At 34.7% G+C, this 15,698-nt stretch overlaps 1 protein-coding gene across 4 annotated transcripts in view; it reads right to left on the reverse strand.

Annotated features, from left to right (window-relative positions):
• LOC122538050 (protein-tyrosine sulfotransferase) overlaps positions 1-15,698 on the reverse strand; it is a 288,756-nt gene that overhangs the window by 129,960 nt on the left and 143,098 nt on the right. For 3 of the 4 annotated variants that reach the window (XM_043671783.1, XM_043671778.1, XM_043671779.1), the window contains exon 5: positions 6,956-7,008. The exons of the other annotated variant lie outside the window; for it this stretch is intronic. The gene's annotated coding sequence lies outside the window, so the exon portion shown is untranslated. The remainder of the gene's footprint in view (positions 1-6,955; positions 7,009-15,698) is intronic. 4 annotated transcript variants of the gene reach the window in all.

Below are 15,698 nucleotides of genomic sequence, written 5' to 3' on the forward strand. Positions count from 1 at the left end.
TTCAAATTACTATCACAAATAGACATGATCCCAACGAAATTTGAAAATGTTTAAACAATAATAATATTCACAATATACTTCCACAAACGTTCGAATATTTTCGCTCGCCAGTATAAAAAATGACGTGAACGTGTTTATCAAAAATATCCAACAAAAAGGTATCATTTAGTTTTATTTATTTGTTAAATAGTCGGTTTTACAAACTGCGTATGAGAACCTCAACAGTCTACGATCCTCGCCGCTGTATCGTGAAATCTACTCTGAATAAAAGATGATAAGCCCGATAGCGGTTTCTTGATAAACCCTCGCGGACTGACTTCGAGAGCCAAACCACTCCTGTCGTCTTGAATTTATTCATACGTGTAGCTCATGCTCGTTTCGAATGCGAGGATACATCCGGGAAGATAGGCGACATCGTACCCATCCCGACATCGTACGAGAAACCGAGACGGACTGTGACAAGTTTTTCCAAGTATTTCCCGTCTATCGCGTTGATTAATATTCTGCAAAGTTCGTCGAGGAACAGGGAACGTATAGATCGGCGAAGTTGGCTAACTTCTCTCGAATACTATGGATAGATCTAGATCCTGGTTAGTTCTGGATCGCGGGGAGAAGGGCGAGTGTGATAAGTATACGAGGCGATTAAACGGGAGAAACGGTCCAAACAAATATTTGGAACAGAAAAATTGTTTCGGACTTTCGAATTTCAAACGTGAGAAAAGGAGGAAGACAGATGAGAGAGAGAGGTGAGGATACAGGAATTTCTGGCGGGAATACAGAGAGGAAGGTATGAAATTTTCATGGGGAAAAAAGTTGGAGTGTACGGATGACTGGTATCGTCCGCTGTCTGTCATCCGCTAGCGTCTGACTGCGCACTGACTCACACTACTGATTTCCTTAAAAACTTTACATCTCCGCCCTGTTCCAGCGAGAAAATTGTCAAACTCGTTGTAAAGTTAAATATACATCGTGTCCCAGTTTTTATGGTACAGTTGAATGTTATGTTGGTATAAAAATAAGTTGGAGAAGAAAAAAATAACGTTTTCTTTTTGTTTCGTTTAAACTATTGTAGGTCAATGTCGCGTAAACACGATATTTGCAATTTCTAATCATTTTAGCATTGTTGTGAAATGAAATTTCAAGAATGTCCCTATCGTTATTTCTTTTAGCCAGAATTTATAATTATACAAACGGTTGAGAATCATAATGATGTAAGTCCAAATTTTTATAATTTAATAATATCTTTCAAGTGTTGAAATTTCACGACCATACATTGTTATGATTTCATTTATTATTGAGAAATGACAATACTTAACTAGGAAAGCAATAATATTAAACGTAAAACCTAATTTTAAAAATTAAGAATCTTCGTTTTGAGGAAAATACAGTTAGAGAAACTGGAAAAAAGTGAACAATTGATACGAGAATATTCGACAGAATAAGTAAAAAATAATTAAAAAATTTAGAAAACAATTTTTCCAATAAGAAAATAGATTTTGAATTTGTTTTGTTAAGTGACCTAGTACACGCGTACTTAATAAACTTTTTAAATTTATTTTCCCAAAAATAAAACGTGTTATGAACAATTTTTGGATAATTAATATTCTATTTACCATAAAAATTAGGACATTGTCTCAAGTATTCGTGTCCGACTATATAATGACTCATATCACTGATCTTGCCTCATATCACTTTCTATTTCCGTGAAAGAATTGTTAAAATTAGCTATTAAGTTATAAAAATGTTGATTTAATTTAACCGAATCTCGATTGAATCTTAATGCATCGAGATTTATGACTGATCACTACTGATTTGTACTACTGAATTTTTTAAACAGCTACATACGTCATATCACTGTTCTTTTTATTTTTATAACAAAGGCATCAGAATTTGAATATAATACAAAATTAGTAGATCGTGAAGTTAACTCTTTCCTACCGAGAGGATAATCATCGAGGGACATTTTTACAGAAGCTGAACCTCCGTAAATTACACGGCAAATTCACCTCGACTCGGGGGAGAAAAAAAAGGCATCGAGCTCTTGATCAAAAATTTCACTGCAGCTTGCTGCTAATAAACTATTGAGACCCCAGCGAGTGCAACAACTTCGCGATCAGCTAAAGAACCTTCGAAATAAGGGGCAGTAATAACGAAGTAACGAACGAAAGACGAGCTTTTGTTCCCGAAGTCATTTCTTCTGGCGGCGTGTTATCTCGAGCCAAGGAAAACGGAGAAAGAAAAATAGCAATTTGCGTTGACCGTATACGACACAATTTTTCTAATGGAACCGGAACGTTATCGAAGAATTTATCGCCCTTTTTAGCTAAGGTTTCTCTCAGGTAAAACATTCAAACAGAATTGAACAGCCGAATTATCACAGCACGATATAACAGGCACAGTAGATAACTCTTTTAGTCGCTAGCATCAAATTCCGCAGGAGGACGAAAGAAATTATTCTTTACTTAAATTTGTAAATGCTACTAATTCCCGTTTGCTCTTAGATTTACTCGAATATATAGAAAAATAAAAATATATCTGTTCAATACATTGTTTCATTATTATATTATTTAATGTAATATTATTATTTTAATGTATACTTAATGTTTCATTATCAGTAATTATCAGTAACTTATAACGAGTTCTTAGTCTGAAATTTCACGACTAAAATATTCAAAAATTAAAGGTCAGGTTAAGTTAACGCGGGAAGCTGGTAGGGAACTTTACCAGGGCAAGGAGCTGCTAATTTTCGCGAGTGGAACCAGCGCGAAGAAATCCGCCGCGAGACACAAGAGAACGGAGCCAGACGAAGACAGAAAATGACGGAACAAAAGGTCAGATTTTCATTCGTGCTCGCTTCATTCGTACTTAAAGGGAGGAACGAGGAGGCTCGGAATTACAGTTTGCAGTCAACGTCAATTTACACCGGCAACTTGGCCGACTTTCCACCAAGCTCAAGCGCTATCGATCCGCACTATTTATAAACATTTCTTTCAATTTGGGTCAAGTCTAAGCTCCTTTGGGCCTCGATGCGAAACAAACGAATCTCAGCGACTCGTTATAAACAATCGTCACAATTTCTCGTCCTCTTTTTATCTCAATTGTATTTGTGTTTCCCGTTGATCAGAAACTTCGTCGATTCAACAAAAATACTTCTGATTTGTTACAGATTTACAGATATTTCATATCTGACTTCGATTCCTAAAAGAAATGCGATTCCTAAAGTAACTGAAGAACGCGCGGCTGAAATCGGCAAAAAAGCAGAAACATCCAATGGTTCGTGTAGGCGGATTAGCAAAGTCAACAAGTCGCACGTCGCGAGAGAGTTTTCGCAAAGACCGCAGAATCGTGTCTCAGACGCGAAATTGCCGCAGCCTCGTTGAATTAATGCAATTTAACCAGACGGAGGGTCGTTCTAAGTCGGCCCCGTCGCCGACGGTTAAACGCGAATGCTCTCGTTATAATCTCGTTTCTCTCGCGGACAATGTTCAAACGCTCGTTCAAAACGAAGACGTCGGTGGGAAAGAGGAATCTCAGCGATTCGAATGCAAACCACGTGCCACCCGCGTAACGCCGTACGTCCATTTTATTCGTTGAGACGAGGCGCGAGAAGAGGGTGAGAGAATAAACGTGAGCGAGCAACGTATGTCTATATGAGTCGCGAGCTCGTAAACCTCGAGCAAGATCTTTTTAGTCGCGGACTGAAAAGCGAGTGTTAAACCACTTTACGAGGTCGCGGCTTAGATGCTTCCTCTAATTCGATCCATAATTCATAGATGTTTTCAGAGATGGCCGGTTGCGACCATAAATTAGCGAGAGACTGGCGTTTGAAACACCTCGCGGTGGAAATATACGACTGAGGAAATATCTGATTATGGCTCGTGCAAATGTTTGAATGTTTTGTCAGTACTGTACGTGTTGGGTGAAATATCTTGGAATTTCATCGGTGGTATAGCGAAGCATGATTGTTGTAGTTATATCGGTCGAATTTGGAATACCCAGCGCAAAAATTAGAAAATTAAAGTTGAATAGGAAGATGAAGAAATTTTATGAGATATGTATTTGATTTCGATTAGAAAAAAGATAAACGAATTAAGACAATTATATGTATACTGATGACCATTTTTTTTTTTTCTTTTGATGGAAACGAATCTTAATTATACGTAATGAATTCTACACAAAGAAAAGTATAATGAGTATAATGTAATATTATATATTAATAATGAGAAAGATACTCTAAAAGATTATATGTTAATAATTAGAAAGATACTCTAAAAATTTCAATTTCACGAACCATATTTTGTGAGGGGCAAAGAAAGGCGGAAAGTAGTTTGTTTTCAGGTTTGCGACAAGATCTATAAAAAAAGTGAGAATTAAAATATTTTTTAATTCTTTTCTTATGCTAAATAAACATAAAACACACACGCATTGTCGCGCTCGCGCAAGAAATATGACCACGAGTATGTAAATAGTCCGGCTCGAGCCATTCATCTTTTTTTCTACGATCCTACATAAATGTAATTCTACGTGAAATTTACAACAAAGTGGTAAAAATATGAAATAAGAAAGAATAACAAAGTGCTTGCTGGTTTTACACTAGAGGTGGGGAATAATTTCATAATCAACGTAGGTGTTAATATTCCATTATGAAAGCTGTCGATAAAAGATTGTCGAGGCGATGAAAAATTGAATTTGTTATTCTGCCTGAAGTTCACAAGTTAATTTTCTTCCATCTGAAATTGATCGATTCTTCGCTCATCGATTCGTCATAGTTGTGAACATTTAATAAAGTAGAAAATTGCAAAGGGTTTGAGAAAAGAAGTTTCTTTCAAACAGCGTTTTGCATTATTTATTATTATTATCGACTTAAACGCGAAAAATTAATAACGTCCTCTCGCGTTTTTTCTTTTGGCGAAAGAATGAAACTTACAACAGCGCTTTCGTTACGTAAGTCTTTGAAGAATGTTCCGGTCAACGTCTCATTAATGCAACGTTCTCTTCACTTAATTTATATCGACATTGATTGCTATTGAAAGTACACTTGGGGAATTCAATTGTACTTTCTTCATCATTGTTTCACTAAGCGAGGAATTCTGCAATTTTTATGAAATCTCAAGAAATCGAATTAATAGTATCAACGTCATCAAACATATACATACATACATGTACATACAATGTTTCTTTTTTTAAAATTCACGTATAAAAATCTTCGCACATCTTATTTTTCGTAACGAAACTTTACCAAAAATCCATAGAGTTTTCTAACAAAATTTTACTGACAATGAGAAAGACCTGTGCAAAGGGGACTAACGAAGTTTGAAGAAAAGGAACGGCGATACATTTTATCGGGAAAAATCGCGATAAACAAGGGAATAGTCGTGGTCGAGATGAGGAGGAGAGCTTGATCTCGTTCGACGAAAGGATGAGTCGGAACGCGATAAATCAACATCGAGACGATTTAAAAGGTGGGCAAACAACGTTAGCAAGTTCGCAAATAGCTTGGCTCTGGACACAATACCGGATATCCACGCGAGGCCCAGAATTCGCGTTTGGCCCGTGGTAAATAAAGACATGGCGTAAATACAGACGCGAAATTCCGGCAATTTTCTATGTGAGTGACCGGCGGCTAGTCGCGCGAAACGCCCCTCTCGCCACTAGAGAATTCACAGACAAATGTAATCCGCAGAGAAAATCTAAACGATTATGATTTCATTTCGCCGCTGAATTTCCATCCAATCTGTTCTCTCCTTATTTCTTCGATTAACAGAAAGAAAAGTTTAATTGATTTAGCGACGGTACGTTGGATTCAACCCCTTTGTATCGCAGATCATTCGAGAATATTCCCTCCGAGTAGGGGATTACCTCCGAAGAATTGACTCGACGTAAATTTCATTTAGCGAGAAAACAAAACGTTCATTTGTACATTTCAATTAGTCGAGGATTAAACAGACGCTCCAGTTTTTGGGGATTTTTATTTCCGGAAAATTATTGTTATAATTATATTATTATTAATTGCAGAATTTACATACGTGGAACATGTAATGACGGAGAAATATCAAACGAATCTTTGACATTTCCTTTCACAATCCCAAAATATCAGAATTACAAATTGCAAGGAAAATTAACACAACGTTCTTTATGGATGAATTACAGTTTCAATTTAAAAATTAAATACATATTTTAATGTTATCACAATCCCGAAATATCAAAATTACAAATTGCAAGGAAAATTAACACAACGTCCTTTATGGATGAATTACAGTTTCAATTTAAAAATTAAATAATTACATATTTTAATGTTAAATTGAGAAATGAGACTAGATTGATTATATATTTTAGAGATATTTTAAAATAAATTGTACATTTTTTTGAAATAAATTAGGCAAATACTTAATTACAGATTTTCACATTAAATTGAAAAACGAAATGATAATTTATATTTCGATATTGATAATTTTAAAAAATGGAGTAAAGTTTTTCACTTATCTTAAATTAATCAATATTAAATTAATTAATATTTTCATATTCTGTAATATTGACGTGATTTTTATTTTCATTATTAACAACGACAATACGAGTAACACGACGGTTTTAAATGGATCGAAAATGTGAGGTTTTCCTTACAGGAAAATTCACCGTGTTGAGTTTCTGTCGATTCAATTTTGCGTGACGCTACTCGCTTCCTTCGAGTAACTCGAGCAAGCTCTTGCGAGCGTCTTAACTACGACGCCACTGAACAAATTAATAGACAAAATCTAAATTACTCCTGTTTCTGAAGATGTACAACATTTAAAACGGAAAAAGGAGGTTTTGAATCAGATCAATTCTAAAACACTGACATTTGTTTGATAGAAAATACGAATAAGTTTAAAAATTAAATTACAGTCTGTAAAATGTTCAAAATTCTTGTTTCTCTTTAATTTGAAATTTGCAGACTGTTGTGAGTAACTATGCTTACCTTCGTAGTGAAAGAATTAGGATAGTGTCATCGATATTGTGGAACTTTTGTACCTGAAAAAATATATAAATAATATTATTACAATACTCCTCGTTACATATATAATAATGTATAATATAAACAATGATATAAACAGGTTGTTCCACTTAAGTAAAGACACAGTGAAATATCTCATAAGAGATTGAAGTTATGAAAAAAACGAAAAATTATATAACATTTGTGTAAGTAAAGATCTGTATAAAATGAAAGTTTGAAGTTATCTTTCCTTAAATGCGTGAAATTCAAGTTCTGTAATCCTACCTAAAATTTTCAAATTTCCATGCAAGAAACAAACTCGAAACAGTTTGACAGAATTCGATCAGAGAAGAATATTGCTCAACCCATGAGTGCATCAATCAAGAGGACTAACCCTTCCTTCTACGATAGTTGTCAAAAATTTTATACACATTCTATATGAACGCAAAAACTTTCGAGTGGCAGAAAAGATTCCATAGGATTAATCCCAAAAAATCATCGGAAGAGAGAACACTCTAACACTTGATGGACGTACCACAATCTATATTGCAAAATATAAATAGTCGCTAACTAGTAGATTTAACTAACTTTAAATCTTCATAAAAAGGAAAAAGAAAAAAGAAGAATATCTCTCTCGAAGAAAAAAAAAAAAGAAAAAAAAAGAATAGAAAAAGAAAATGAAATACAGAGAAGAAGTGTATGAAAGGTAATACACGTTTCATCGAGGAGGGTAAGGAAGAGGGGACGGGCGTTTCCACGAGGAGAGTAACTTTCAATTGAGCGCTAAACGAAAAGGTTAGGAAAGAAAGGTTGGAACAGGGATTGACAGTCGATATCGAGGGAACGAGAGAACGGGAACAGAGGCCGACAGACGATTTCCGGTGATTCATGCAAAGGCTGCTCTCGCGGACTGCTCCATACCTCGGGGCGCGGCACGTATAACGTCCGTCTACGTCTGAATACTTGGTGAGTCGAGCAACGGCCGCCTTTCTCTTGGGGTAGGTCGTTGTGAAAGGGGTCGTTGAAATTTCCGGTTCTATAGTCGGCAAACTCGAGCACCAAAAGCCGCCTGCAGGTATATTTCCTTGCACTGTGTCCAGTCCCAGTATGCTTTCTGCATAATGAGAGCCACACCACGGAGAGAAGGAAGAAAGGAGAAAAAGAAGGGAGAGAGAGAGAGAGAGAGAAATGACGATAAGGGTTCACTAGAGGCTTGGCAGAAGAGAGAGAATTGAAATCCTATGCTCCCCCAGCGGCAGCTACCTCTAATCAATGACGACCGCTTAATAAAGGCTGCTCTCGTCGCTTCAAGGAACTCGACGCTCTCTTCTCTCCTCTGCTAGAGAAGAGAGCTTCTACTATAAGTCTCTCTTCTCGTCGAATTTCTCAGCCGTTCAATTCGTAGTAGTCAAGTTTAGTTGTCGAGAGAAGTTACGTTTTAATTAAATTTCTGATGATATAGCTTGAAAGTTCCATATTTTGGAAATTTTGTATCGTATATTTGTTGCTCGACTGTGTCGTAGTAGAAAAATACCAAAACGAGTGGTAGAAAAATACCAAAGTCAGTGTACTGAAAAATTTCCCCGAATTCATTCAGTTGTTTCATTCGTTCGAGAGGACAACTCGTGTACGTAGCAATTACTAGTTCGCAGAATTTAAATTGGAGTACAGAGCTACAATTAATTAATAATCCATCTTCTCTTGCAAATAAACGAAATTCTGGTTGCTGATTGTAGTTTAGTTATGTTTTTCTAAGTTTCAGAGATGTATTCGGTTCAAAGTCAAATACGACAAAAGTTTTGCTGACGTGCATGTTTGGATTTTGTTTCATGTTTGTTTTGTGTGTTCTGCATCGAAAGTTTAGAGCATGTTCCTTTAGACGAAACGAATATTTTCGTATATTTTTCTGAGAAATGTGAATACTGCATAAGATTCGTATTGTAAATCTTTTGGATTTTCTTTTGTTTAAACTTTACATGCCAACATTTAGTTATTTCGTCGTCTGCTTTACAACTATTACAATAAGTACCTGGTTGTAGTATATTTGAAATATGAAATAAAAATATATTTTTTAAGTCAATTCTAACAGCAAAAAAAAAAAAAAAAACGTGTCAAGCTATGCATTATATCGATAATCTGTCGAGACAAAATTTTTACTTTATTCTCTAATGCATCTTGAATTTTACTTGTACAATATTTCAATTTATCAGAATAATTGTAAAATATATTACTGATAAATGATAGGTATATAAATATTCGGAGTATATATTATATATAAATATTCGTGTATAAATCAATTCATAAATAAAACTTTTAGTTTCGATGACATAGATTCGCATGCAATACTTAAAAATTATGGATCTACCAAGTGAAACGAGTTAAACATGTTTCGGAAACGTTGTAAATTCTTTGTTAAACGAAAGCGCCCGTTGAAATGTAAAAATTTGAAGAGTAACGGTAAGGGTGAAAATATTAGAGAGGGATGGATAATATAACGGAGAGTAGCTCGTCAGTATTAAAGTTGAGGTGCCAAGAACACGTTGTTTTGTTGCGAGTCTCTGTAAATTAGAACGTGGGTGTAACTCAGGTTGCTTTGGTTGGCAACTCAAGCCGCGATAAATAAACCTCATGAATTTGGCGGTCGCGACTGGGTCTGAGCAAACTACCCCTATCTAGTTCCCAGTTTCCAGCCGTCCTCTGGATGGACACCGTGGACAAAGTTTCCCGACGATCGTTCGTCTCGACCACGTAATTACTTGGCCCTCTAAACGTCTTTTATTCTTTTAAAATTTTTATCAAATTACTCGCAAGTATACGCGAAACGCATACATAAAATCTAACAAGGAAAATTTCAACCGTTATATTTTATTTTCTATTTTATTTTTAGAAGATCTTTAGAAGATACAAACAATAATAATAAAAATAATATACTAATATAATAACTAAAATGTTAATATTAATTATGCACACATCTGTTCTCTAATATTAATATTAATATATGTCATTATTTTTTTTATCAAATATATATATATTATTAATATCGTATTAAGGATCAAGCAATAATTTATCACAATATAGTAAATAGTGCTTCAATCTTTCAAAAGCTGGAATTCCCTTTCATAATTCCAACATTAAAAGCTGCAATATAATAATATAAATCACATATAAATTAGTAATATAATATAAATTACAATATAAACTGATTGGAAAGACAATAATAATAATAATTGGAAACAAAAAAGAAAAAAATGTCTAAACTACAAGAGCGCACACATCCTCAATGATCTCAGTGTCTTAGGTTTCTACATCGAATACTTTTTCTCCCCCCCTTTTTCTTTCTCTTTGCATTCTCAACTCTCGTAATTACAATCCTATGTCACATCCAAACTATCGAGACCAAGCTTTCGACAGACTTAACGACATTAAGCTTCCTCCATCACAAGCTGGCGGCAATTTTCCATGGCGTTATACGAGCGATTAACCGCAAACCGTATAAATAGCATCGTCAAATGTCGAGGTCGATCGACCCAGAAACGCCAGAAAGATAATTGAGAGGTTGTAACCGGCAGCGAGGGAATAATAGATCGAGCCACGCGGCTCCTCTATCCTTTGCGGCCGGAAGCAGATGGAAACGTTGTTTGATCTTTCGTGTGCTCGCCATCGACACACGCGATATTTGCATTTCCATTACGATACTGGTCGTTTCTATCACTGCGAGTTGGCCGATCTCGATTCGCGTTCACCTTTCTTTTATTCGCCGTGCACTTTCCATCATTCGGCGGAGATCAGTGATCGACGCGATCGCGAACGAGAGACATATTTTTTTTTTCCTTTCAGGGTTTTCGTCGCCGAAGAACAATTTGTTTCACAGACAATTACATGCTCTCGTGTAATCTTACTTTTCATACGATGAAAACCTTTTTAATCGTTCGATTCTGCTACTTTCTACACTTATGAGACCGATACATAAATCTGTTCTTTTTTTTTTTCGGAGCTTTAATTCCAAGTAGCAATAATTTCAATTCATTATAAAGAGAATATGAGTAGAATTGCCTGAAATTATAGGTAGTTTCTTATCCTTGCCTTTGTGTATTTTTATAAATATTTTAGGAAGATTAAAATAATACAAACATCATTGACGACAAATTTAAACCCTGCTACAACCTTCAAATTCTTCTATTTCAATCGTATTCTTAGTTTAGGAAGTTGAATTTCGTTTGTATGTTGTAAAATATACAAACTCATAATTAATCAGTTTCTGTCATATCGCTTTCTCTTATGATCAACCTTTTAATGTTTAATTAGTATCGTAGTGTGACACCAGTGTTACACGAATTGAAACTATTGTGCACTCCTCTCAACACTCGCAAAATTTTTCGTTTCATTTCAATTCAAAAAACGTTCTATCCACAGATAGATTAACTTTCGGTAACAAAAAAAAAAAACCTTACAACGTGAATGTAGTAATCTAGTGTAACATTGAACAAACAAACTCGTAAGATTGATTTTTCATTGACAGTTTTTCATTTGTACGAAAAACTGGCACGAGGAAGAAATGAAACAGAAATTTTTGTGAACAAGAAAAGAGTCGAACAAGCATGACGTTCCCCATCTGAGTGAGAATAGTCGAGATTATATATGAAAGAAAACTGGAACAACGATTTTATTTTCCCAAGAAACTAGCCCCCTGTTATTTCAAACCAACGCCCGATGTTCCCTCGCAAAAAGAACACTGCTGACAGTACGGGCAGCAGGCACTTCGATTCGGACGATTATTACTCCGGGCCGTTTGTCTCCGAGAATATTGTCTCCCGTCTTGGTCGAAATCCGAGGGCGCACGCTGCCCTCGGCCACTGACTCGAAGCAAGAGCGTGGCTGCGCGACCCGCCACGTAGTTTGTTTTAGCAACTGCCACAATATTGAGACAGGCAAACAATACTACCGGGGCAAGACTCACTCAGCTTCACCGAGAAATTTAAGTCACGATAGCAAACGGAGATCCTCCTACGCTGTTGAAACTCGAGAGACTGCGAAAAATCCCGACTGAAACTGAGATTTCGATCGATTTTACTAACGTACGGCTTGTTAGCGACGACAGCGGATCAAAAAGATATTGGCGAAGACAAATGATACATTAGCAAAGTCTGTTTAATAAATAAATAGTTCACTATTTACTGTATACTAAAGCAATGTGCACAGTAATAATTTTCAATAGTAAGTTGCACAATAATGACGCTACTAATATGAAAATTTGTGAGTGTTATCTTTTGCAACTCTGCCATGTATTTGAACAGAATGTGAAATATTTTTTGTGGTTTAAAGCGTCCTTTTCTAATATTTCACAGTGAAACAGTTTACCATGTACAAAAGTAATGCATATAGTAGTAATTTTCAATAATGAATTATACAAAATTAATATAAGTAATATAAAAATTTGAACATCGACATGTGAAGGTTATTTTTGTGCCACGTGTTTGAATAAAATATAAAATATTTTTTAAAGCGCCCATTCTTAATGCTGGTGCAACAATTAGTCTACTACAAGGTTTGATTGTACTCGATTGCGAGTCTCCAGAAAAAATTCCATCTATGAAATTTCTGCGAAAAAGAAAAGAAAAAAACAATGAATTGGGAAGCTTAAATGGAAAACGGTGTTAATTTACAAAAAAATACGAGAACGAGAAATGATTTTCCTAATGAAAAAGAGCAGAGTAAATTTCAACGCAGAATTTTTTTGATTTATGATCCACGACGAAACAGGAGAAAAATACGAATATATGTATAAATTTAATTAATCCGATATTTTTTACTATTTCCCAAATCCGCAGGAATGATAAATGTTGAAAATCCATAGCGTGCGCAGTGATAAATGGCGCGTGCGTCAGAATTAATAGAAACGTGCTTTTCGTTTCGTTCATTACTTCAAGTTTCGACTCCTCGATCAATCATTTTCACTGATAGTTCTAGTTTCAAATCCTCGTTAGTTCGCGAATTTTTATATAAATTCACATTTTCAGGATTTAAAGAGATTAAAGTAGAAACTTACTTCACCTATTATAGTAAATAGATATTATAATATCTGCTAAATATAACATCTATTAAATATAACAACAATAAAAATAGTAATCAGATATTTTATAAATGCATAAAATCTTGATTACCTTCTTGTCCTTATTCCAAACTTATTCTAAATTAGATGTCTGATATATCTTATAAATGCATAAAGTGTGCACAGTGTAATCCTAGCTACCTTCTTATCTTTATCCCAAATTGTTTTTATATTCTTTTACCTAATTACCAAACTGTTTCTAATTCTATTACGTACGTCCTCGCGATACTTTTTATTTCGTTATTTCTGCCATGGTGAAATGACGAGGCAAGTTAATTAACGCGCTTAAAGCAAATTATAACAGGCTAATTTTAAAAGACCTTTGGAAAAGAGTTACTCGAAAGTTCTTTAACGCTGTTTTAAGTAGAAACAGAGGGCAAAAAGACCAAAGAGCCGAAGAGGGAAAAAGAGAGATTTAATATCGATCACGATAAGCAGCAAATGAGAAGCTACGTGCCACTTACACCTGTGCACGTCAGTAGAAAAGTCAGATTACAGCTGTTGCTAATTAGTCTCGACCATTTGTCGCCGGGGGATAAAGATATTTCTATGAAAGGCGTTTCAATGATCATCGATTGCTTTCAAATTGAAACGACGACAAGAGAACATTAGAAGCGTAAAACTAACTCGAATTAAATTTTTAAAATCTGACTGTGAATATGAAATATTAAACTGAAATAAATATCGAAACGTGAATGAATGCCTCGTAAAAATTTTTAAGGGAAATTTCGGAAATGGAAATCAATCCGGGTCTTGGTTGAAATCGGTGAAATTTTGTAAATATAAATTTTTACTTTATTATATAAATTTTTTCTATATACTTGTTTCTTCTCAATTACATATAACTCTTCAAAGATTGCTTTACGTGCCAAATATTATTGAATACATTATACCTTATATATTATATTGCTATATTGTATGTTATATATGTTATGTATTTACATATGATATTACGTTTTCGTTGTTTTATATTTTACACATATAATTTGGATTTTACTACGTAAAATCTTGCACTTCGAAATTCCAAACAAATCCATAAAAATCCGCAGTTTACGATCTACTTTGGAAAACGGCAAGCGGGATCGACGAAGACAGAGGATGAGAATGCTAATAGAATCTCGAACATTTTGCCTATTACGAAGAATTACGATAATTCGATAACCCGAAGCCCGAAATTGATTAAGGCCAATACACGGCCGGAACTCGCGCCAGTTTCAAATTTCGGGATGGACCTCTCTCATTGACCTATATGAAACTACAATGAGGTATATCGAATAGCTACGGGACCGTCGTTGATACCATCTCGAAATTACAGGGAAATTACACGGATCGAGAGTACATTGAAACTACCTTGAAACTCCATTAAAGTTGCGCAACACGCGTGGGAAATCGGGCCCCCGTCTTTTAATAAGTTTGCACGTTTCTTTAAGTTTCTCGACCCTGACGAAACATCGCCACACACTGTCGTGCATAAATAATTGGACATCCAGTGCAGTTTCATTAACAAGTTGATATTTTTTTTTCGTTTGCACAGTTGTCGATCGACAAATGTTTTCCTACATCTTACTGAGAACTGAAAACAAACGATCTGTTAAATTTGATCAGCATCTACATACACTCCGGTCCATGAGTCACCGGACACTTGCTTATTTTGATCTAAACAATTACTAGAACACAGATATACTCTTCCAGATTAATTTTATTATACAATCTTGTTATATGTGCTCTATTTACTCTATTTTATAATAATGTACTATTATATAATAATAATACTTGAAAACAAAACTGATATATGTCATGCTCTACATGTTTATATGTCAAAAATCTTACCAAGATGTTTGTAATGCATCTTATATCTTTGTGCAAATAAGGCCAGAAATAACCGTGGCATACTTCCGTTTAATTTTAATGAATTTCTTTCCACGCTTCTTCTAATTTCTTCGATAAGTCTTTTTTTTTTTTATTTTGGACACATTTCTGGATCTTCCTACATCGATTTGATTTTTTAAATATATATACATATTTTTGATGTACTTTGAAATATTTATTCAGACCATATACGTTAAATATCGATTTTGTTTTCAAGTATTATTATAAAATAGAGTAAATAGTGTACATATAACAAGATTGTATAATAAAATTAATGCGGAAAAGTATATCTGTTAAGATCAAAATAAGCAAGTGTCCGGTGACTTATGGACGGGAGTGTACATCGTCCAAATTCCATATTCGTTTCTAAGAAATGGTTCATATATAACACGCTTCATAAAATTTACATATTAGATTTTTGAATGCGACTGAAAATTTTAACTTGGTCAAGATCACTTAATAAATTAATCTTCGGTCTATCTTTGATCGTTCGTTTGTTATTTGTATTAACTGACACTAACTGTTCTATTAATTGTACACGTTACAATCAAGTTAAAAAAATCCATTCAATAATTTAAAACTGTTCAATCACTTATGCACGATACTGTATGTTCCATATTTTAAAAATTGGTAACCGAGTTTCGAATCAGATGCACGTTCACCCTCAGCTTGACGTCATCAATTTCGAAAAGAAATGAATAAAATCCAGATAGAAGAAAATATTAACAAAAGGCACACGTGCCATCTAAA

This window comes from Frieseomelitta varia, unplaced genomic scaffold (assembly GCF_011392965.1).
Source record: "Frieseomelitta varia isolate USP_RPSP 00005682 unplaced genomic scaffold, Fvar_1.2 scaffold_954, whole genome shotgun sequence".
Classification (NCBI taxonomy): Eukaryota; Metazoa; Arthropoda; class Insecta; order Hymenoptera; family Apidae; genus Frieseomelitta; species Frieseomelitta varia.